The sequence below is a fragment of the Poromitra crassiceps genome (genome assembly GCF_964638095.1).
Source record: "Poromitra crassiceps genome assembly, chromosome: 9".
Classification (NCBI taxonomy): Eukaryota; Metazoa; Chordata; class Actinopteri; order Beryciformes; family Melamphaidae; genus Poromitra; species Poromitra crassiceps.
This window is the reverse complement of record NC_139630.1, coordinates 41,362,246-41,386,050: the sequence shown is the minus strand read 5'-3', so window position 1 is coordinate 41,386,050 and position 23,805 is coordinate 41,362,246. Positions and strand designations below refer to the sequence as shown.

The window sequence follows — 23,805 nt, the reverse complement described above, 5'->3', positions numbered from 1 at the left end:
ATTACAGTGTATAAGGTAGTACCAAAAACCGTTTTCAGTACCGTGTCGAATTCCAGGTACCGATGTGAACGGTACACAACCCTAGTGATGTCATCGGTGATGATTTCATCAGTGATGTCACTCGAGCAAATTGTGATGTCATCGGTGATGATGATGTTACTCAAGCAATTGTGATGTAATCGGTGATGATGTCATCAGTGAGGATGTCCACTCGTGGAATTGTCACTTATGCAGACATTGTGACATCATCAGTGACACGGCCACATTGTCTATTATGTCCTATAAGGGTGGGGCTTCATGGCCATGCCGGGGAATAACTGTGTGGCGATAGCTTCAGACCGGAGATTTGGCATTCAGGCTCAGACGGTCACTGCAGACTTCCAGATGATGTTCCCCATGGGAGAGAGTCTGTACACCGTGCCGGAAAATGACTTTCTAGCAGTGCATGCAGGGCTGAAGCTGCCCGGTCCAACGCCCGGCCAGAGCCGCTTCCAGGTGGCTCTCGTGGCCGAGGCAGCGGGCGCTGCCTCCGCCGCCAAGGACAAGTCTCTGACCTCTGACGCCTCCAGCTCATTCCCTCTACCCTGCAACAAGGCCACAGAGCCAGGGCCCGGCGGAGACGAAGCCAAAGGCCGGGTCAGGGTGGTGATCCTCACCGACCCGAGCGGAGCGGGCAGCCGCGCCTCTCCCCCGGAGGTTGCGCTAGCCGAGGGGCTTCATAACGGGGACACGGTGATGAGTGACACCAGCCTGCACTCGTCCATAGGAAGCCAGCATCACTACCACTATGACACCCACACCAACACCTATTACCTGAGGACGTTTGGCCACAACACCATTGACGCCGTGCCCAACATTGACTTTTACAAGCAGACAGTGGCACCCCTGGGGGAGAAACTCATTAGACCCACCCTGTCAGAGCTGCACGACCAGCTAGACAGGGAACCATATGAAGATGGGTTCGGCAACGGTGATGAGCTGACCCCCGCTGCCATGAAGGAGTGGGCCGAGTCCAAAGGAGGGGTCAAGTTCGGCTGGATTAAGGGGGTGCTGGTCCGCTGCATGTTGAACATTTGGGGTGTGATGCTCTTCATCCGCATGTCATGGATCGTGGGCCAGGCAGGAATTCTTCTCTCCTCTGTGATTGTCGTCATTGCCACAGTCGTGACAACCATCACTGGCCTCTCCACCTCCGCCATCGCTACCAACGGTTTTGTACGAGGAGGAGGAGCTTATTATTTGATATCGAGAAGTTTGGGTCCAGAGTTTGGTTGCTCTATCGGTCTAATGTTCGCCTTCGCTAATGCCGTGGCCGTTGCTATGTATGTGGTGGGCTTCGCTGAAACTGTCCAGGGGCTTCTTGAGGGTGCAGATGCCGTTATGATGAATCAAGTCAATGATATCCGAATCATAGGCATTCTCACAGTGATCCTTCTCCTGGGCATCTCCGTGGCAGGAATGGAATGGGAGGCCAAGGCCCAGATTTTCCTGCTCATTGTCCTCATCACAGCCATTGTCAATTACTTCATCGGAACCTTAATTCCTGTCAAGTCTAAGGAATCGTATGGCTTCTTTGGCTATGACGGTTCAATCATGATGGAGAACATGGGTCCAGACTTCCGAGACGAGACATTCTTCTCCGTCTTTGCAATCTTCTTCCCAGCAGCCACTGGCATTCTGGCTGGTGCCAACATCTCAGGAGACCTCGCTGACCCCCAGCTGGCTATTCCCAGAGGAACCCTCTTGGCCATCTTGATCACAGGCATTGTCTACCTAGGCGTTGCTGTTTCGACAGGCTCCTGTGTTGTGAGAGATGCCAGCGGAAGTTTTAATGACACAGTCATCTCCCAGTTCATGACCAACTGCACTGACGCTGCGTGCAAGTTCGGCTACGACTTTTCTTCCTGTAGGAACAGCAAAGATGGCTGCAAATTCGGACTCCAAAACGATTTCCAGGTCATGAGCATTGTGTCTGGCTTCAGCCCAATCATCACTGCTGGAATCTTCTCTGCCACTTTGTCCTCGGCCTTGGCCTCTCTGGTCAGCGCACCTAAAGTTTTTCAGGCTTTGTGCAAGGACAACATCTACCCTGGCCTGGACATGTTCGCCAAAGGCTGCGGCAAAAACAACGAGCCCCTCCGAGGCTACATCCTCACCTTCTGTATTGCTCTGGCCTTCATCCTCATCGGCGAGCTGAACATAATCGCTCCCATCATCTCCAACTTCTTCTTGGCATCCTACGCCTTGATCAACTTCTCTGTGTTCCATGCCTCAGTCGCCAACTCGCCAGGGTGGCGCCCCAGCTTCAAATACTATAATATGTGGGTGTCCCTGGCTGGAGCTGTACTGTGCTGTGTGGTGATGTTTGTCATCAACTGGTGGGCGGCTCTGCTCACAAACGTCATTGTCATGGGTCTCTATATCTACGTCAGCTACAAGAAGCCAAATGTGAACTGGGGCTCGTCGACCCAGGCTCTGACCTACCACCAGGCCTTGAGCCACACACTGCACCTCAGTGGAGTCGAGGACCACATCAAGAACTTCAGACTGCAGTGTTTAGTGATGACTGGCTACCCCAACTCCCGTCCAGCTCTCCTTCACCTGGTCCACAGCTTCACCAAGAATGTAGGCCTGCTGATCTGTGGCCATGTTCGTATGGGCTCCAGACAGCCAAACTTCAAAGAGCTGGCAACAGTCCAGTCACGTTACCAGCGGTGGCTGCTGAAGAATGAGACAAAGGCCTTCTACACACAGGTGGTTGCTGGAGACATCAGGCAGGGCACCCAGTATCTCCTACAAACTGCCGGCCTCGGTCGCCTCAGGCCCAACACTCTGGTGCTCGGCTTCAAAAACGACTGGAGGGATGGTGACATGATGAAAGTGGAGACTTACATTCACATGATCCACGATGCCTTTGACTTCCAGTACGGTGTTGTTGTTCTCAGACTGAAAGAGGGACTGGATGTGTCCCATATCCAAGGACAAGATGAGCTGGTGTCCTCTAAGAAGTCCTCGGGGATGAAGGATGTGTTCGTATCCATAAACATGAGGAAGGACTCCGACGGCGATTCCTCCAACCCGTCCTCAAAGGCCACCAGCCTCCAGAGTCCGATCTTAACGCTGAATGTGTCCGATCAGAGGCTCCTGGAGGCCAGCCAGCAGTTTCAGCAGAAACAAGGGAAGGGCACTGTGGATGTCTGGTGGCTGTTTGATGATGGAGGTTTGACCCTGCTGATCCCCTACCTGCTGACCAACAAGAAGAGGTGGAAGGACTGCAAGATTCGCGTCTTCATTGGAGGAAAGATCAACAGGATTGACCATGACCGCCGAGCGATGGCTACTCTGCTCAGCAAGTTCAGGATAGACTTCTCTGATATCACCGTGCTGGGAGACATCAACACCAAGCCCAAGAAGGACAGCACGGTAGCCTTTGAGGAGATGATTGAGCCGTATCGGCTGAAGGAGAATGACATGGAGCAGGAGGCAGCTGAGAGGCTGAAAAACCGTGAACCCTGGAGGATTACTGACAGCGAGCTGGAGCTCTATCGCACCAAGACTCATCGGCAGATCAGACTCAACGAGTTGCTGAAGGAGCACTCAAGTACAGCCAACCTCATCGTCATGAGCATGCCCTTGGCAAGGAAGGGCACGGTGTCTTCGTGCCTTTACATGGCCTGGCTGGAGGCTTTATCCACGGACGTGCCGCCCATCCTCCTGGTGCGTGGCAACCACCAGAGTGTCCTCACCTTCTACTCTTAAACCCACACCAGCTCTTTGCCACTGACATCCACCTGCCTCCAGCAGCAGGCACCACACACACACAACCCATGTACCATTTTCAAGAGTGTGTTAATTGTGAGGTTTGGTAGTGAATGAAGACCACTGAGCACTACATTGGCATCTGTGTTTTTATTTATCAGACACCCTGCAGCGGACCTGGGCCTATATAGAGATCAACAGCCATGTGACACTGGAAGAGTATTTCTCCATTCATATTCTCAATTGAGATTATGATTATTAGCCATAATGTTGTAACCACCCAAGGTACACAAGGTATATATATATGTTCCTGTCGAAGCCAGAAATACCTATGATATCCTTTTTTAACATTTTTATTCGATGTAATGGAGAAGTACTAGACTATACCATTACCCACAATCCTAAAGTGTAATATCAACATCTTTGATTGGTGGAGCTCGCTGTATGATCGTCTGTGATTAGGGGAGCTCGCTGGGCAAGGTTGACTAAACACTGCACTAGTGAAATATCTGTGGCTAGGCTACTATGTATGTAGGCTATGGTTGGCTGGTACAAAGGGCTCAAACGGCCACACTGACTGTTATGTTAACCCAGTGGTTCTCAAATGGGGGTCCGGGGACCCCCAGGGGTACTTGAGGGGGTTCCAGGGGGTCCCCAGCCAAAAGGGGGGTAATTTATTTTCGCTATAATTCCATTCATAAGTAACACAATGACTATTGGTCATGAGTTTTATACACTTTCTGTAATAAAACATATAAAAGCATCAACCTTATCATATGGGGGAACTTGGGACAAAATCCTATCAAATGGGGGTCCGTGGTCTAACTTTTTCTCAGTTTAGGGGTCCTTAATGTGAACAAATTTGAGAACCACTGTGTTAGCCATTACGTGTCACGCTGCTTTCACTGCCGGCACCCGTTTTAAAATCTGTTTGCCCGGTTCTTCACATTAAAGCAAGGAAATGCGGCTACAGTATATAGCATAGTATGTTAGCCATTGAGCTAATAGTCTAATGACGGCTGTTGAGACACTAGTCACGCCCACTGCCATTCAGAGTGCTCTCCCATTGGCTGAAACGCTCTGTCACTCAATCATCTGCTAATCTGACTGGTTTCAATGGATTATGGGATGGATAGTTACTTCACTCTTAAAATAAAATAAAAATGTAATTACATACTCTGGGCCTTTTTCCCCATTTTCAATGTGTTTTGTTTGTTTGTTTTTTGCTCTGAATCAAATGTTTTGTGGTCATGATTCTGTAGGCTGGCTGGTTGGATTCGTTCCAGGCTTAAAACTAGATAAGATTGTTTATAAATGGAGATAAGATTGTTTATAAATGTGATGGAGAAAAGGAATGGGCACACATGTCACATGACTGTTGAGCTCTATACCAACCAGTCAGTCATTAGTATGAGTGCATTTCTGAGACCACCGTTTGATGTCACTTTAGTAGAGTATTATTCATTTTTAGCTACGGCCAGCATGTACTAGTAACACAATCCTTCAAATAAGCATGCTCAGTACGTTGAGTGGTGGCCAGTGGTTACTGATGATGTCACACCCACTGATGATGTACAGTATTATAGTAGTAACCCGGAATGTCATCAGTCACCACTGGCCACCACTCGACGATGGCAATGACATCATCGTAGACATTGTGATATCTCAGTGATGTCATAGACTGAATTGTGATGTCATCTGTACATCATCAGTCACCACTGGCCACCACCACTCAACGATGAAGATGATGACATAATCCATTGTACGATGCCATAGGCTGAATTGTGTGATGTCATCAGTGATGTCATAAATCACTGATGATGTCATACCAACGGCGCTCTAATTGCTTGCGTGATATCACTGGTGACATCACCAATGACATCACAATTGGTCAGTGTACAGTAAGTGATTTGTGATTTTCTCCTTATAGAACTCACAGTTCCCTGGGAGGATCGTATGGAAGAGGCTAACGAGCGGAAGCAGTCCAAGTACCAGGAGCTGGTCGATCAGTGCCAAAGTAGAGGCTGGAAGGCTCGCTGTGAGCGACCCGCGGGCCAATGCTGCTGGGACACAAGCCAGGGTTTGACCTACCCTGGCTGGGTCGCCTGAGCGAGGGTGTATGGTTGTTGACGGACCCGAAACACCCGATGACCTCAGGAAACATCACTGAAGATGTGTCCCAGCGCATCCTAGGATGTATCTTAGAATCATGACAGACTGATCACAACACAATTGCTCAAGTGACATAACTGATGACATCATCACTGATGACATCATTGATATCTGTAGCCTTCTGTACAAAGAGGAATTTGAGTTAGTGCAAGTATGCAGTGCAGCGATCACAGCAATAGCAGAAGATGGAGCACAAACTCAATTGATAAATTACTAGCAATCTTGCGCACTACGTGCACTCAGTGTCTATGTATGCTGCGTATGCTAGGATAGGCTCCAGCCCCCTATTGACTGTTAATGGTAATAAGCAGATAAAGACAATTTACGGTTAATCATGTACAGCAGTGGTCCTTAATGTGGGTCCAAGGACCACAAGGGGTCCTTGAGGGGGGGATACAGCATATTGCGATATTTTGTGTGGAAATATGCATCGCACGAATGCCAAGTATCGTGATATTTTATTATATAAATGGTCTGATCCATTATTTCTATGATAGATTTTTATGACATTGTTGGTCAGACTTGACAATTTTGCTGTAATAAAAATGAAAAGTGGGATGAACAGACTGAGATAAAACAGATGTTCACTAAGTTTTCCTTTGCGGGCACAATTTGCAGTGGAATTTTGCAATATCGTATCGTGACTTAAGTATCGTGGCAATATCGTATCGTGGGGCATCTGGTGATTCCCACCCCTACTGTATGCCTACTGAAACACAATAGGCCTATAATAAATAGGCCTACACAGTAAAGCAGGCCTACACTATGAATAGCTCTGCAGGCTGCTACCACAGTGAATAAAGAAAGCACATAGGGAGCTCTTAATAATTAGGCTAATGAATAGTTATAGCCTACAGCTCAAATCTATCACAATGGGCTACATGTAGATAGAAGAGTCCCGACATCTTCATTCACTCCAATGGACCAGTGTTTTAGGCCTACTCTCAAGAGTTCCAGGAAGTAAGGTCCTGGATTAAGCAGCACCGTCGAGTTGCAGCAAAATGGACAGTTTGTCCTTTGAAAGTTTTTTTCTTTTTTTTTAATCAAATTGTACATTATCAGCTTTATTTTAACATGCAAAAGTAACGCAAGAGTGCGAGACCCATTCCTGGCTGTTCATTGGCTAATGAGTCTCGCATTCTGGTCATCCGCTGACGCCACTCTCTCTCTAGAGAACACTAGATAGAACAAGTGTTATACGTGCGTGCGTGCGCGTGCGTGCTGGGTCCGCAGACCAGGACGGCACTGCAGCCTTTTTAGAATTTCACCGCAGATGAGCGGATAAAACAGGCGATGGACAAAAACGAATACTCTAGAGGTGCGTGCCAGACCAGGTTCTCAACGTGGGGTCCTGGGACCACCAGGGCTACTTCCAGGGGGTCACCAGCAAACTGATAAATAATTGCTCAACTTCACCATATTTCAGTTATAGAATGTAGCATTATGGCTGTATGTCTGTAGGCCTTTTTCTACCCTACAGACAGGCATGGAGTTCTGGTGGACAATCACATCACACAGGCTACAAATATTCTGGGTCAGAGAAAATCTCATCACATAGGGGGGTCGTACACGTGGCTCTAATGTAGGCTAAAGGGTCCTTGATGTGTTCACTGTTCACTGACAGATGTGAGCGTTTTAGCACCCTGTCAAACAGCACACAACACGTTTTAGGATAGCAGTAAATGGCGCATTTTTTTTTCCACCGGCAACTTACTGAGTCTTGATACCGAGAAAGCAGCTCGGTCACCGCCGATACGAGAGGGGTTTGTCTCCCGCGGACAGAGCACCCTAACCCGTCCCGGGCTTGGTGCTGTGTGCTGCTCGGTCCTCCTCCAGGCGGAGAGCCAGGGATGTTGATGCTGAGGCAGTGAGGGAGGAAACTGCGGGGAGGTCGGACTGTCCTTCTGAAACATCGACCCATCCAACCAGGCTGTTCTCTCTCTGCACAGGCACGGGAGAATTGCCCAACCAAAACATCTAGGCTAGCCTGCCATAGCCTCCATGTAACAAGAAGAATGGAAGAAGAAGAAGGGGGGGGGGGGGTAAAACATATCCGAAAACCCTAGAGCGGAATCTGGGCGCAGTCGGCCGGAGAGATGGAGATGGAAGGATGCAGAGAGAGAGAGAGGGAGCGAGAGAGAGAGAGAGAGAGAGAGAGAGAGAGAGAGAGAGAGAGAGAGAGAGTGAGAGAGAGAGACAGACAGAGAGAGAGAGAGAGAGAGAGAGAGAAAGAGACTGTGTGGATGTAGCCTATCTAATGGTTGTTTTACTGTAAGGACCGGCATATGGCATATCAGATTCTGACACCTACAGTATGTAGCCTATTTATGTAATGTGAATCTTCTGTAAACGGCTTTTGGCAACAACTTGCTTTTGTTCATGCCAATAAAGCTATTTGAATTGAAATTGAGAGAGAGCGAGAGGTAGAGAGGGAGATGGATGGATGGAGAAGAAAGAGGGAGAACATAACATTTGAAAGAGGGATAATAATCCCACACTCTTATTCCATGACTCTTCATAAAAAAGTTAGGATGATTTTATCCAAATGAAGTTTCAGGAAAACACAACTATATATATATATATATATATATATATATATATATATATATTGTAGCGAATCAGCAGTACACACATAGTGGTGAGCAATGGTAGTGTCTCCACTACAGATAGGAACTGTGTGGGGGAGTGTTATGTTGGGGAGCACTATGCTGTGGGACGACTTCCGGACGGAGACTGAGCATGTGCAGGCAGTCTCCGCGCACTGCCTAGGGGGAAGCTGCTATCTATGAGCATGACAACAGCGGAGAGTTGTGAATGAATAACTGTGAATAAAGAACCTGTACCAGCAAGAAGCCTCTGCCTCATGAAATATCAGGAACGCTACATTGGCGTCAGAAGTTTAAAACGGTGAATTACCTCCAGAATCGGCAAAAATGGTTAACAAGTTCCTGAAGAGAGAGAAGCAAAGACTCAAGCGGGAGGCGGGAAGAGAAAGAGCCGGGGCGGACTACCAAGCACCCGAGGAGAAAGAAGACGGGGTAGACGCGGCCGCTACCACAGAGATCCAGGCGGGGATAGCAGCAGCAAGCCTGGGGTTTGTGATGATAAAATCCGAACTAAACGGCGATATCCCCGTAGCCACGGAAGCTACCCCGCGGCTCAAAGAGGCTAGCAGACGGGCTAACGAGGCGGCGGAGAGAGCGGAAGAGCCGAGGCCGGTGAGAGTGAAGATCGAGCGGGTTGACAACACCGCTGTAGCAATGGAGGCTGTGCCACGGCCCGGTGAAGCTAGCCGGAGAACCGGAGACAAAGACGAGACACGGGTCGAGGAGACGAAGGACGGCGGGCGGCGAGGAAGAAAGGAAATCACCCCGCCAAAATTCAACGGTAAAGGCGAATGGGAGCCATATTGCACAATGTTCAACGTAGCAGCGGAAATGAATGGCTGGTCGAGGGGAGAGAGAGCCAGTCATCTGGTAATGTCACTCGAGGGTGAAGCTATAACATGTGTAGCAGCAATGGCAGACACCAAAGACTTAGACGTGGTAATGGCGGCCCTGAGGAGGCGTTTCGGACGATGCAAAGAAGAAGGCATTATGGTCGCAGAACTGTGTAACAGGCGTAGACGACCAGGGGAGTCGCTGCGGGCGCTAGCCACAGACATTGAGATCCTCAGCCGGCGTGTATACAGCCGGCTGCCGCCAGAAGCACTGGACGAGCTAGCCCGAAACTACTTCGTCCAGGCTATCGCGCCGCGAGGGCTACGAGAGCAAGTAATGCTGCAACGGCCAAAGACATTAGAAATAGCGCTAGAGCTGGCGTTTGAAAGAGAGACAGTAGAGGGCTGGACCATGAACAGCGAAGAGGGGAGAGCTGTCCCCGTAGTGAGAATGGCAGCGGAAAGCCCGATACAAGAAGAGCCAGCGTGGAAGACGGCTTTGGCAGAACAAGGCAACATGGTGAAAGAACTGTCCGAGTCAGTACAACAACTCAAAGAACAACTGCTCCGCAGAGCGACCCTGCAGCCCAACCCCGCTCGACAGCCCACCCAGCGGAACAACAGCTGGGCTAGAGGGAGCATGATCTGCTGGGGATGTGGGCGTCCCGGTCATCGGGAAGCAGACTGCCGCCGGAGAACGTGGAACCAGGGAAACGGTACGGGGCCCGTCCAGATGGGGCGAGACGGGTCTACGATGCCACAGTCCCCGTAGCCACAGCGTCGCAGGAGGGAGCCCACCGACAGCAACAGAGAGGTGGGGCTCCGCCGTGCCCCGAAGTAGACGACATCGCCGGAGCTGTCAACATGCAGAGCGGGCCGCGCGCGATGAACCGATGCCATGTTCCAGCCTACCTACAAGGGAGATACTGCGCCGCCCTGGTGGACACGGGGTGTACGGCGACGCTGGTGAACGTCAACATGATGCCCGAGGGGACGCGCCTGGAGCAGCCAGCAGCACAGCTGCTAAGAACAGTGTCCGGTGAGTTAATGCCAATGAGGGGGAGGGGACACGTAATGATAACAGTGGGGGGACAGACAGTGGACTTTCCGGTGTGGGTGGTAGAAATGGCGGGGCCTTGCATCCTGGGGGAAGACTACTTAACGATGAACAAATGCACAGTAGACCTAGGAAGAAGCACATTGACATTTGCAGAAGGAACGGTAGTCCAAATGAGCCAACCGCCCACCGTTCCAAGGGAACGGCCTAACGTTAACAACATCACCGTGTACCGCGTCACCGTAGAGCATGAACCCCACCTAGCAGACCCAACCCCCCCCCAAAACCACGCCCCTAGCCCACCTCCAAACACTTGCCCTCAGCCAATGCAACAGGCAGAGGGAGAGACAGAGAGGTTAGAAATGCTCAGGACACTACACCAACGTCAGAGCGAGGGGTTAGAACCACAACAGAGCGACGAACTGTGGAGAGTACTAGAAGAGTACAAAGACATTTTCGCGATGACGGACGATGAACTAGGCTGCACTCACCTGGTAGAACACCAAATAGACACTGAAGGGGCGCAGCCCATCAGATCATATCCCCGTCGAATTCCAGCAGCAAGAAGAGATATAGCGAACGAAGCTGTAGAAAACATGCTGAGGGCAGGGATCATCGAGCCGTCAGAGAGCCCATGGGCATCGGGAGTAGTGTTGGTAAAAAAGAAAAATAGCGCAAAGATGCGATTTTGCGTAGACTATAGAGGGCTGAACAAAGTGACAAAAAAAGACGCGTACCCGATGCCCGTCATCGAGGAGCTACTAGACATAGTGGGGGAGTCAGCCTGGTTCTCCTCCCTAGACCTCCGCAGTGGGTACTGGCAGGTGCCCCTCTGCGACGATGCCAAGCCAAAGACCGCCTTCCGTACCGAGAGAGGACTGTGGCAGTTTCGAGTACTCAGTTTCGGGCTGTGTAACGCACCCGCAACGTTCGAGCGGTTAATGGAGAAACTGCTGGGGGACATTCCCCAAACAGAATGCGTCGTATACTTAGATGACATCTTGACACACGGGGGCTCGTTTCAGGCAGCGGTGGGAGCATTACGAAAAGTCCTACAGAAAATAGCAGCGGCGGGTCTAAAGCTACACCCAGATAAGTGCCACTTCCTGAAGAAGAGGGTAGAGTTCTTGGGACATGGCATCGGCGAGGGGGGCATCCGCACTCTAGAGGAAAAAACACGGGCAGTCTCAGAATGGCCCACCCCCAGAGACAAAAGTGAACTCGAGAGCTTCGTAGGGTTAGCATCCTACTACAGGAAGTTTGTAAAAGGATTTTCTGACATCGCAGAGCCACTGTTCCGGCTTAAAGAAAAGAACACAGACTTCGACTGGACAGCAAAATGCCACCTAGCGTTCGAAACCCTCAAGAAAGCGCTGACCAAGACCCCCGTGCTTAGAGCACCAGACCCCGCACTGCCGTTCCTATTAGACACTGATGCCAGCAATGGAGGTATGGGGGCCGTGCTGTCCCAGGCAGGGCCGGAGGGGGAGCAGGTGGTGGGGTATTTCAGTAAGACGTTTGATAAGACAGAAAGAAACTACTGCGTCACACGCCGGGAGCTCCTAGCAGTCGTAGAAGCACTGAGACACTTTAGATACTACCTCCTGGGACAGCCTCAGTTCACCATACGGACCGACCACTCAGCGCTGCAGTGGTTGTGGTCCTTCCGGGAGCCGGAGGGACAGGTGTGCCGCTGGTTAGAGAGAATGGCGGACTATAACTTCACCATAGAGCACAGAGCAGGGAGACACCACGTAAATGCGGATGCCCTGTCACGACGACCCTGCGCGGAAAGGGGGTGTGTGTACTGTGAGAAGAGAGAGGGGAGAGAGAGGGAGCTCCAAGAAGACGCTAGAATCTGCCCTAACCACACGGGAGATGGGCCAGTGTGCAAGACACTGCGGATGGCAGAAGCAGCAGATTGGAAGGGCCACCAGGAAAACGACAGGGAGCTGTCACCAGTGCTGCAGTGGGTAGAAGCGGGCCAGAAGCCGCAATGGGAGGAGGTGGCGGGGGCCACCGACACAACCAAAGGGCTGTGGGCAGGGTTTGACACCCTGAGATTGAACAGAGGAGTGCTGATGAAGTGCTGGAAAGAGCCAGCAACGGGAGAAAACAAGTGGCGAAAAGTAGTGCCAACGACACTGAGAGATGAGGTGTGCAGGAGTTGCCATGGGACAGTAGGGGCGGGCCACTTTGGGGTGAGCAAAACCCTCCGTCGCATCAGACAAGGCTTTTATTGGGGGAGGATGAGGAGAGACGTACAGGACTTCTGTTGGCGCTGCGACCTCTGCGCGGCGTACAAAGGGCCATTAGACCAGTCTCGCGCCCCGCTCCAACAGCTAGCAGCAGGAGCCCCCATGGAGAGGGTAGGGGTAGACGTGATGGGGCCGTTTCCACGCTCAGAGAGTGGAAATCGATACGTCCTAGTAGCTATGGACTACTTTACAAAATGGCCAGAGGCATACGCGCTGCCCGACCAGGAGGCGGGGACGGTGGTCGACGCACTAGTCACAGGCATGTTCAGTAGGTTCGGAGCACCAGAGACCCTACACAGTGACCAAGGAAGAAACTTCGAGTCACGAGTGTTCGCCACCATGTGCGAGAAACTGAACATTAGAAAGACACGGACCACAGCATTGCACCCCCAGAGCGATGGCCTAGTAGAAAGATTCAATAGGACACTGAAAAAGCAGTTGGCCATCCTCACGGAGGAGCACCAGAGGGACTGGGACACGCACCTGCCTCTCATCCTCATGGCCTACAGATCCGCAACACACGAGTCCACCTCCTGCACACCCGCCCTGCTCATGTTAGGTCGAGAACTGCGGACACCAGCAGAAATGGCGTTCGGCAAGCCACCGGATGCACCGGACGCTCCCCCGGGGAGAGAGTATGCCAGGAGGCTACAAGATCGATTAGAGTCCGCTCACAACTTCGCTCGGACCCAGCTAGAGAAAGCGGGCATGAGACAAAAAAGGAACTATGATGTGAGGGCAAAGGGAAACCATTTCCAGGGGGGGGAGTTGGTATGGGTGTACACACCCCGGAGAAAAAAAGGGCGTAGCCCTAAACTGGACTGTCACTGGACAGGCCCATGCAGGGTGATGGAGAGAATGGGGGAGGTGGTGTACCGGGTGCAGATGCCACTTGGTGGCAAGAAGGTACTCCACAGGGACAGGTTGGCCCCATACCGGGGGGGGTGCACCCTTCCCCCAGATCTCGGCCGCCCAGCGGTTTCACTTAGACAGAGTGAAAGAAGGAATCGGTTTCCACAGAGAGGGGCGTCCGGCCATGACCGGGCGGGCCCCACTCAGAGACTTGAAGCACCAGAGACACTGCAGGTGGGGTCAGGCCCACCGGCAGGTTCACAGAGACTAACACGGCCACGGAGAGAGCCAAGGGCTCCAGGACATTTGAGCAACTTCGAGTTGTACTAAAAAAAAAAAAAAAAAAAAAAAATATATATATATATATATATATATAAGGAGGAGATGGTGGTTGGAAGTGTTATAATGAAAAGTGGATGATGTGTATGGCATGAGATATTGTGGGGAGGAGATGTGGGAAAAGCCTGAGATGGAAATATAAAGATGTGGTTAAAAAACAAAGAACTGTTAAAAAGAAAAAAAGATGCTGGGAGTGTTGGTACAGGGGAGGTGTGATGTGGTGTCAACGTGGGCGTTGACCTTATTGTTGGGCGGGGAGTATGTAGCGAATCAGCAGTACACACATAGTGGTGAGCAATGGTAGTGTCTCCACTACAGATAGGAACTGTGTGGGGGAGTGTTATGTTGGGGAGCACTATGCTGTGGGACGACTTCCGGACGGAGACTGAGCATGTGCAGGCAGTCTCCGCGCACTGCCTAGGGGGAAGCTGCTATCTATGAGCATGACAACAGCGGAGAGTTGTGAATATGAATAACTGTGAATAAAGAACCTGTACCAGCAAGAAGCCTCTGCCTCATGAAATATCAGGAACGCTACAATATTGTAGCGTATCTGTGGTACGCCAAGGAACGGAGAGTTGTAGTTGGTACAGGGTCTTTATTCACAGGCTTCGTTAGCTCCTAGCAGCTAGCTTCACACCGCTAGCTCTACACATAACAACCGGTCTCGCTCACTCCATATCTTGACTCCCCCCGGCACAGCGGCCGCTGGTCCTATATACCCCGTTTCCCCTAGGAACACACCCACATACATTAGTTCCTAGCTACCGTTGAGACACTGATGTTGCACATCACATTACGGGTAATACCTGGATTACCCAAACACGTTACATACTCCTCACCCAACATTAGCTCGACGCCCACGTCGACACCCACAACCCACACATATCCCCCTGTACCAAAACACACCACCCCACAACATTTTGTATTCCCCCAATTTGTCTCTTATTTTTCAGCACACTTTCAATTTCCGTTCCACCACCACCATTTGCATTTCTTTTCATTTCTTCCCTCTTTTCCCATTCCTTAAATTCAACCCACATTTCAATTCACATTCCCATTCCAATCATTTAGTTACTTCCCATTAGCACCCTTTTCCCCAACATTTCACTTATCACAAGCCCCAACATTTACATTCCCTCTTTTCTCTTTACACTCATCTTCACATCATTCTTTTTCCATTACCTTCATTTAAACCTTTTTCTTACTCACATTATCCCACTTCACTTCAACCACTATTTCCATCCCCCCTTTTAAAGCTTCTGTCCCATCTGAAGCACATTAGTCCTGCTCAAACCCCAGTGGGGTTAGCCCTCCGCAGGGTGACTCTCCTCGGTCTTCCCCCCGTGTTCCACAGTCCCCTCGTGGGCCCGGAACATGTGTGAATCTCCTCCACAGGGGGCCGGCGTCCGGCCGCTACCCACGCATACACCGGACCGATATCCGCATCCTCCATCTGTCTGCGTCTCCACTCACCCCCGTTGACATGCGTGATGTGCCTCTCCTCGTCTGTCGGCTCCACCGCTTGCACTCGCTCGTCCTCCCGTCCCGCTCCCCCAGGGGGCGGCGTGTTGAGGACAGCAGGGCGGACACCATCGGCGTCGATCTCCACCTCGACTTTCTGCAGTGCAGCCGTGGGGGTTGTGTAGCGGCTTGGCTGGGCCGGCTCCTCCAGCGTTGACCCCTCTCGCTCCCCCGGGGACACGAGCGCCGCTCCCCCCACTGTAACAGCATTGCAGGTGATGTCGCTCACTTCCCTCTGGCTGTTCAAAACGATTCCCATTATCCTGATGGTCTCGTCGCTGATGGCGATCTCCCCCACCACTGGCTGGCATGCAGAGCAGCTAGCCTGGGCCGGCTCAACAGTCACTCTCCTGCCCAGAACAATCGGCTCTATACTGCTCCGCTGCTCCGCCGCTTGTTGCTCAGGCTGCTCCACTGCTTGTTGCTTGGGCTGCTCCCCCGGCTGTGTGTCTCCTCCAGCGTTCACACTCTTAGTGCAGTCTCCAGCCAAATGTCCAGGCGACTGGCAAGCCCAACAAAGCCTCACCTGTCTCTCCTCTCTCGCTGTCCTCCAATCCCCGACAGCTTCTTGACATTCTCTGGCTAAATGTCCCATCGCGCCGCATGCCCAGCAGGCTCCCTGCTGTCCATGTCGTTGTCCCGCATACCCGGTCCGTCTCCCGGGCTCGCCTCGGCACCACCTCGCCACGTGGCCCGGTTCTCCACAGCTCCAACACAGTCTATTTTGTGGCTCCTCCGTCCGCTTCTCTCCGTGCTGCGCGACCTCTCGTAGCAGCTCCATAAGTCCCTCTGCCCAGGCTGGTATCGTCTCCAACAGCCGTCTGACTTCTTTCAACACACGGGCTTCCATGCCCGCCAGCATCGAGCTGATCTCTGTCGTCAGCCCCTCTTCTCTCCCGTTCACCGACAGGCTTTCTTCTATACGCGCCATCACACGTGGCGCTCGTAGCAGCTAGCTCACACAGCTAGCTCGCTACCGCTAGGTCGCTCAAGCCTTTGATCTTCAAACTTTTCTCCGCTGTTCCTCCTCACTCTCTCCCCTCTCGACCGAATCAGAGGCGCTACCGCTTCACTTGCTGACACCAATGTAGCGTATCTGTGGTACGCCAAGGAACGGAGAGTTGTAGTTGGTACAGGGTCTTTATTCACAGGCTTCGTTAGCTCCTAGCAGCTAGCTTCACACCGCTAGCTCTACACATAACAACCGGTCTCGCTCACTCCATATCTTGACTCCCCCCGGCACAGCGGCCGCTGGTCCTATATACCCCGTTTCCCCTAGGAACACACCCACATACATTAGTTCCTAGCTACCGTTGAGACACTGATGTTGCACATCACATTACGGGTAATACCTGGATTACCCAAACACGTTACAATATATATATATATATATATATATATATATATATATACTTGACTTGATACATGAAGAGAAGACTTGAGACTTGATGATGCATGAAGAGAAGACTTGAGACTTGACTTGATACAGGAAGAGAAGACTAGACTTGACTTGATAGGCTACATGAAGAGAAGACTTGAGACTTGACTTGATGCATGAAGAGGAGACTTGAGTCTTGACTTGATGCATGAAGAGAAGACTTGTGACTTGACTTGATGCAGGACAAAAAGACTTGAGACTTGACTTGATGCACGAAGAGAAGACTTAAAGTCGAGCTGAACCCAAAAATGACTTTTCTTTTCTTTTAGTTCAATACCTGGGTATGCAGTGCACCTATTTAATAATGTATGCAAACAAAATCACAACAATCTAATTTATTTAGTTTTTCACACTTTTTCACATCAAAAGTTCATTTTTCAAGATTTCACTGATAACAGTAATGTACAGTTTGCTGACGTCACTTAGTACTATCAAATTTCTACCCCATTTCAACCAATCATATCACGACATGCAGCTGTCAATCAAATCTTCATTTCTGGATAATTTTCTCTTCCAAATGAAGTAGAAAATGGCGCCTAGTGCCTGTCATCTGGCAGAATTCCTATCCCATAAACTAACTACTAACTTGGCCAATTGTTAGAAACATGAACAAAAAACAAAAACTATAATCTCTAAGAATGCAAAGAAATGCAGCTCATTAAAACGCGCATTCCAGGGATATCGTATTTAACAGCAGCGATAATGGCGCGCGCATCCGAGAGCTTGGTTGTCAGGGGTTGCACTTCGGAGATTCCAGGCCGACGACGCCAGGATTGGCCAAAGCCCAATCCAGTCCCCAGAATTGTCAAATAAAATCATCAAGTCAAGTCAAGTCAAGTCAAATTTATTTATAGCACCTTTCACACACAAAGGCAATCCAAGGTGCTTTACAAAAAATCATTGAAAGACAAGCAGCAAAGCAATGCATAGCACACAAAGAGAAAAAAATAATAATAATAATAAAGAAATCAACAGCATATCAAAACACTTTCATAATTAAAATAAAACAATAAAACCAAAACTGCTACCCGCTAGCAGTTTGCCTAGTCGGGGCTGGTACTAGCCTCTTCGCCTAGCAAGGAGGGTGATGTGGGTTTAAACGGTTTAAACACTATAAAACAAAAAATAAAATAGAGAGTTCCGCTCTATATCAAGAGAGTTCGGCTCTATATTAATACGTTTTCACTTTACAAGCAAAAAGGTGCGACGTGCGTGCGAGCGTCCTTCTCCTGTGACTCTCTCTCTCTCAGCAAATAAAATCATCGACATGATACTATGACCCGCCTCCCAACCTGTCATCTTAGACAAACTATGTTTTCAGTCTGAAACGGACTCATTATGCACGTGACGAACAGGTTCAGTTCGACTTTAAGACTTGACTTGATGCATGAAGAGAAGACCTAAGACTTGACTTGATGCATGAAGATAAGACTTGAGTCTTGACTTGATGCACGAAGAGAAGCCTTGAGACTTGACTTGATGTAGGAAGAGAAGACTTGAGACTTAACTTGATGCAGGAAGAGAATACTTGAGACTTGATGCATGAAGAGAAGACTTGTGACTTGACTTGATGCAGGAAGAGAAGACTTGAGACTTGACTTGATGCATGAAGAGAAGACTTGAGACTTGACTTGATGCATGAAGAGAAGACCTAAGGCTTGACTTGATGCATGAAGAGAAGACTTGATACCTGACTTGATGCATGAAGAGAAGACCTAAGACTTGACTTGATGCATGAAGAGAAGACTTGAGACTTGACTTGATGCATGAAGTGAAGACTTAAGACTTGACTTGACTTGATACATGAAGAGAAGACTTGTGACTTGACTTGATGCATGAAGAGAAGACTTGAGACTTGATGCATGAAGAGAAGACTTGAGACTTGATTTGATGCATGAAGAGACAACTTGAGACTTGACTTGATGCATGAAGAGAAGACTTGAGACTTGACTTGATGCCAGGCCCGTAGCTACCATTGAGGACACCATGATCGGAAATGCAACAATTTGCTTCCTCTCTGTGTGCTATAGAAGGAAGAGAGATAACTCACAACATTCAGATTTTGCATTGAGGCTAGATTGGGGCTAGACTTTGGGGAGAGTTCTATTGAAGTGAATGGGTAAGTAACTCCCCTGTAAGTGATGTTTGTGTAGATGGGCCATTGTATTTAATTGAGCAGTATTCTGCCATGTGACCTGTATGCAGAATATAAATTATATCATATGGGGAGACATTTATTTTTTGTATCATTTTAAAGCAACAGCACAGTAAAGAGGATATTAATCTAACATGATGTATGTAGTTCTTTATAGATCTAGCCTCTTCATTTTGCTCTCAAAGTGCACCAGATTGAAGCATTTTACTTTCAAATGGACAAAATTTTCTATCTGGGGGGGCACAGCCCCCCCTGGGCCCCCCACGCCACGCTAAAATGACCTCGGTATTTCTCAAACCCTGGCTACGGGCCTGCTTGATGCATGAAGAGAAGACCTAAGACTTGACTTGATGCATGAAGAGAATACTTGAGACTTGATGCATGAAGAGAAGACCTAAGACTTGACTTGATACAGGAAGAGAAGACTTGAGACTTGACTTCATACAGGAAGAGAAAACTTGAGACTTGACTTCATACAGGAAGAGGAGACTTGAGACTTGACTTGATGCATGAAGAGAAGACTTGAGACTTGACTTGATGCATGAAGAGAAGACTTGAGACTTGACTTGATGCATGAAGAGAATACTTGAGACTTGATGCATGAAGAGAAGACCTAAGACTTGACTTGATACAGGAAGAGAAGACTTGAGACTTGACTTCATACAGGAAGAGAAAACTTGAGACTTGACTTCATACAGGAAGAGGAGACTTGAGACTTGACTTGATGCATGAAGAGGAGACTTGAGACTTGACTTGATGCATGAAGAGAAGACTTGAGACTTGACTTGATGCATGAAAAGAAGACTTGAGGTTGATGCAAAGTATAGTTTTCCCTTGCACTTGTCTTGTGCACCTGCAAAGCACGAGACCTGAGATAAATGTGATAGGTTGAGGGGTTGGGGTGAAATAGATTGATGACTTGAGAATGAGAAAATGTTGATTAACTCTGCTGACAATGTTTTTCTTCCTTCCTTTTTTAAAAGGTTATATATAATCTATTATATATGTGTGTGTATATATATATATATATATATATATATATATATATATATATATATATATATATATATAGAGAGAGAGAGAGAGAGAGAGAGAGAGAGAGAGAGAGACAGAGAGAGACAGAGAGAGACAGAGAGAGAGAGAGGTTTGAAAATGTTACCACTAGATAGCAGTAGAACATCAAATTGTGTTTTGCATGCCTGCTGTGATGCATCCATCTGCCTGACACATTCTATTCTATTCTATTATATTCTATTCTATTTGATTATATTCTAAGGTGTCCAATCATCTGTTGGCAGGCTCCAGGTCATCCCTGTCAGGACCACTAAAGCAAATAAAGCAGTCAGAACCTCCATTTGTGAAGCCAATGTAGAAGAAACTTAAACATGCATTCGTTTGAATGGCCTGCAGACTCACAGACTACAAAAGAAGTCTGATTGTATGGAAGTGAATGGGAAAATGGATGTACTTCTCACTTGAGTTATGGCCCAGCAGAAAACACTTTCCGGTAACCCTTGATTTTACAGGTCCTTAACAACGTATGAACTATTTGTAATTAGACATGAACACCAAAGTAAGTACACAGTAATTGCACCAATAGTTATACAATAACATTTGTGTTCATATGTAGTTATATGGTATCTGTAAAATGAAGCGATCTCTATTCAAATGTAGTTCATGGAGTTACATGGTACCGAACCTGTAAATTGAAGGGAATCTATTCAACTGTAGTTCATATGTAGTTACATGGTACCGGACCTGTAAAATGGAATGAGTCTATTCAACTGTAGTTCATAGTTACAAGGTACCGGACCTGTAAAATGGAGTGAATCTATTCAACTGTAGTTCATAGTTACATGGTTCCGGACCTGTAAATTGAAGTGAATCTATTCCGCTGTAGTTCATGTAGTTACATGGTACCGGACCTGTAAATTGAAGTGAAAATTTGTTTTTCCCCAGATGTTATTTTTTTTATTTTTGATCCAACTGAAATGTTTTATAGTCACTCACAATTCAGTAGGTTTCGGGTTGACTTTGTTCCAGCCTTATATAAGTTTTTTTTTTTATGTCTATGGAGAAAATGAATGGAAAACTCCCTTCCGGAGCAAAAGATGTCACGTCAAAACAGCCTTCCAGGTCTCCAAGTTTGTTTGAGCAAAGTTCAAATGGACTTCCTTTTGTTGTGATGGCTAATTTGAAAGCAAAACAGTCTAATGTGATCCCTGTCAGAGGAGATCTGATCCCTGTCAGAGGAGACTTTCCCATGGTCTCTCAGTGGTTCTCAAACTATTTTTACCAATGTACACCCTTTTACACGTTTTCAGCCAAGTACCTCTTTCACCAGCACTAAACATTTTGGGGAGGAAAAAAGGGAGAATGATTCTAAATAATGAATGTTCCTGTTATTTGACAGAACATGAACATTAAATGATGTAGTTTTTTTCTATTTGGGGAAACTGTGCCCCCTTACAGATGCTATAATGTTAATAAATGCTACTTCTCAGTTTGTACATTTATGATATCAGCCTTATTTTACTGTTTCTGCTCGTACTCTCTACTCCCTTTCTGCAGTGTTTATAACTGAGTCACTAGGGGAAAAATAGCAATAGCTCCAAATATCCCCAAATGTTCTTGTCTCAGTTTTAGCGAGAGAAGTGGCTAATCGCACAGCTACTGTAAGTTAGCAAGCAAACATGTTTTACTTCCTATAAAATAAAAGCCCCCTGTTAGTTTAGCTGTGCAGGAAAGTTCCAGGCAACTTGACAGGCTCCGATACACAGCCCGTAGTGCAGGAACAGGCCTTCGGAGGGCGGTGTGGGAATGACAGAGGTCCGTATGGAAACTCGAAATGTGTGTTACTCGAAATGGTTAAAAGTTAAATCAATTTGGTAGCGTTTTACTGCCATGTAACATAGCTAGCTAGCCGCTAACATTAGCCACAGTTAGTAGCCGACTACCCACAATGCATTACGTTATCCCAGCACCCGAACGACACGGCTGTAGAGCAGAATGGCTCTGCTGTAAAAGGGTAAAATCCTCATAGACGTTTTTGTCGGGGGCTGGGGGGTTATCTAAATTGGTTACACCGGAAATATAACCCATAGTTAACGTAAGGCAAAATGGCCGCCAAAAATAAGGTGGATAGAAGTCACTGTACCATAAAAATGGTTAAAAAGCTGTTATGTAAAATAAGTTACATATTGGGGCTTTAAATGGGGTGGTCAGTTAATTTTGTAATACTTTTGTCATTCTGGCTGGCTGTGGCAGGAAGTCATAGACGGATAAAGACTGCCGCATGGGCAAAGTGGGAAAGTGTCCAGGGCCCTGAGCCAATGAGGGCCCTTTTTCCCCATGGGCTTTTTTTTTTAAATAAATGTGATTTTGAAAATGTATTGTGTTATTATGAAATTGTTTGAATGTTCTGCAAATTAGCTGATTAAACTGCATATATGTTGATTAAATTGCGTACTGTCAAATACTGATGTGTTACGTTAATGTCGTAATGACAGTCAAGCGCATGTCAAACATGATATGACATTCATTAGAAACAACAACAACAACAACAACAACGAGACAACATGTATGATGGTCTTTAATCAAGACAACATGAAGAAAGCACTGAGCGGAGGCGCAAAGCTTAAGCTACATATTAGGAAAAGGAAACTAAAGATGCCGCGTGGTACAGCAAATACCATCTATTTCAAAATGTTTCACCAAAAAGCCTGTTGAAGGTGATGGCGTAGTTTCTACCGGTGCTATACAGCACTGCTTCATCAGGATGACTTGGAAGCTACTGCTAGCACCAGTGGCACCGCTGCTAATGTTAGCAGCCAAGAAGACAGCGCTACTGATGCCACTGCCATGGTAGGGAGGTTGGGTCAGGTCGTTAACAAATTACATGTTGCAAAGTCGGTTGCCTAATGGACAAGTAGCACCATGATAATGGATGTTATATTCACCATCAACTGGAACATTTGGGCCAAAAATTTGTGCATTTGTGGAGTTTTTCCGACTGGAAGCATCCACACCACATTTCTGAGCATGAGAGGAGCCCAGATCACATGCCCAACATGCTAATATGGACCTGTTGAAGTTTCTTACATCTCTCAAAATAAAATCTATTTTTTCCTTTTGAAGCCAGTTTAATCCCCCCTTCTGGATATTTATTTCAAAGAAACACTCACTACTTTAACTTGAGCTCCCAGCTCCTGAAAGCTGCATTTTTTGGAAAACTAAAGACTTACCATCATTATCAGTGATTCTCAATCTTACTCACATCAACCCAGCTGGTTTGTGTGTGTGTACAGGTAGGGGCGTAGGGCCCATGGCAAGTTTGTGTCCATGGCCCGTGGTCATAGCCTACTAATCCGTCTAAGGCATTTTCACACAATTATGGGTCCAAAGGCTAGTAGCTGCTCCAAAGCGCTCTCTCCCTTTAAACTGCAGTGATCGTGAGATATGAACGATAAAGTGTTGGGGTAACGTTAGAGAACAGTGAGTGAGTTGCATTAGCCTACACAGGCTACACAGGATAAACCTCATTCAGACGGGTCCAACCAGGGGCGGACTGCATAATCGGGCACGTCGGGCAAATGCCCGGTGGCTTGGCCTGGCCTGGCCTGCAAAAAAAAAAATATATATATATATATATATATATATATATATATATATATATATATATATATATATATATATATATATATATATATTTTTTTTTTTTTTTTTTTTTTTTCATATATATATATATATATATATATATATATATATATATATATATATATATATATATATATATATATATATATATATATA

The 23,805-nt window shown here is 47.8% G+C and overlaps 1 pseudogene across 1 annotated transcript; it reads left to right on the top strand.

Annotated features, from left to right (window-relative positions):
• Nucleotides 1-303: 303 nt before the first annotated feature.
• LOC310782311 (solute carrier family 12 member 2 pseudogene) lies at nucleotides 304-3,759 on the top strand (annotated as a pseudogene). Its single transcript has one exon. The product of its transcript is annotated as a solute carrier family 12 member 2 pseudogene (transcript).
• The last annotated feature ends 20,046 nt before the right edge of the window (nucleotides 3,760-23,805 follow it).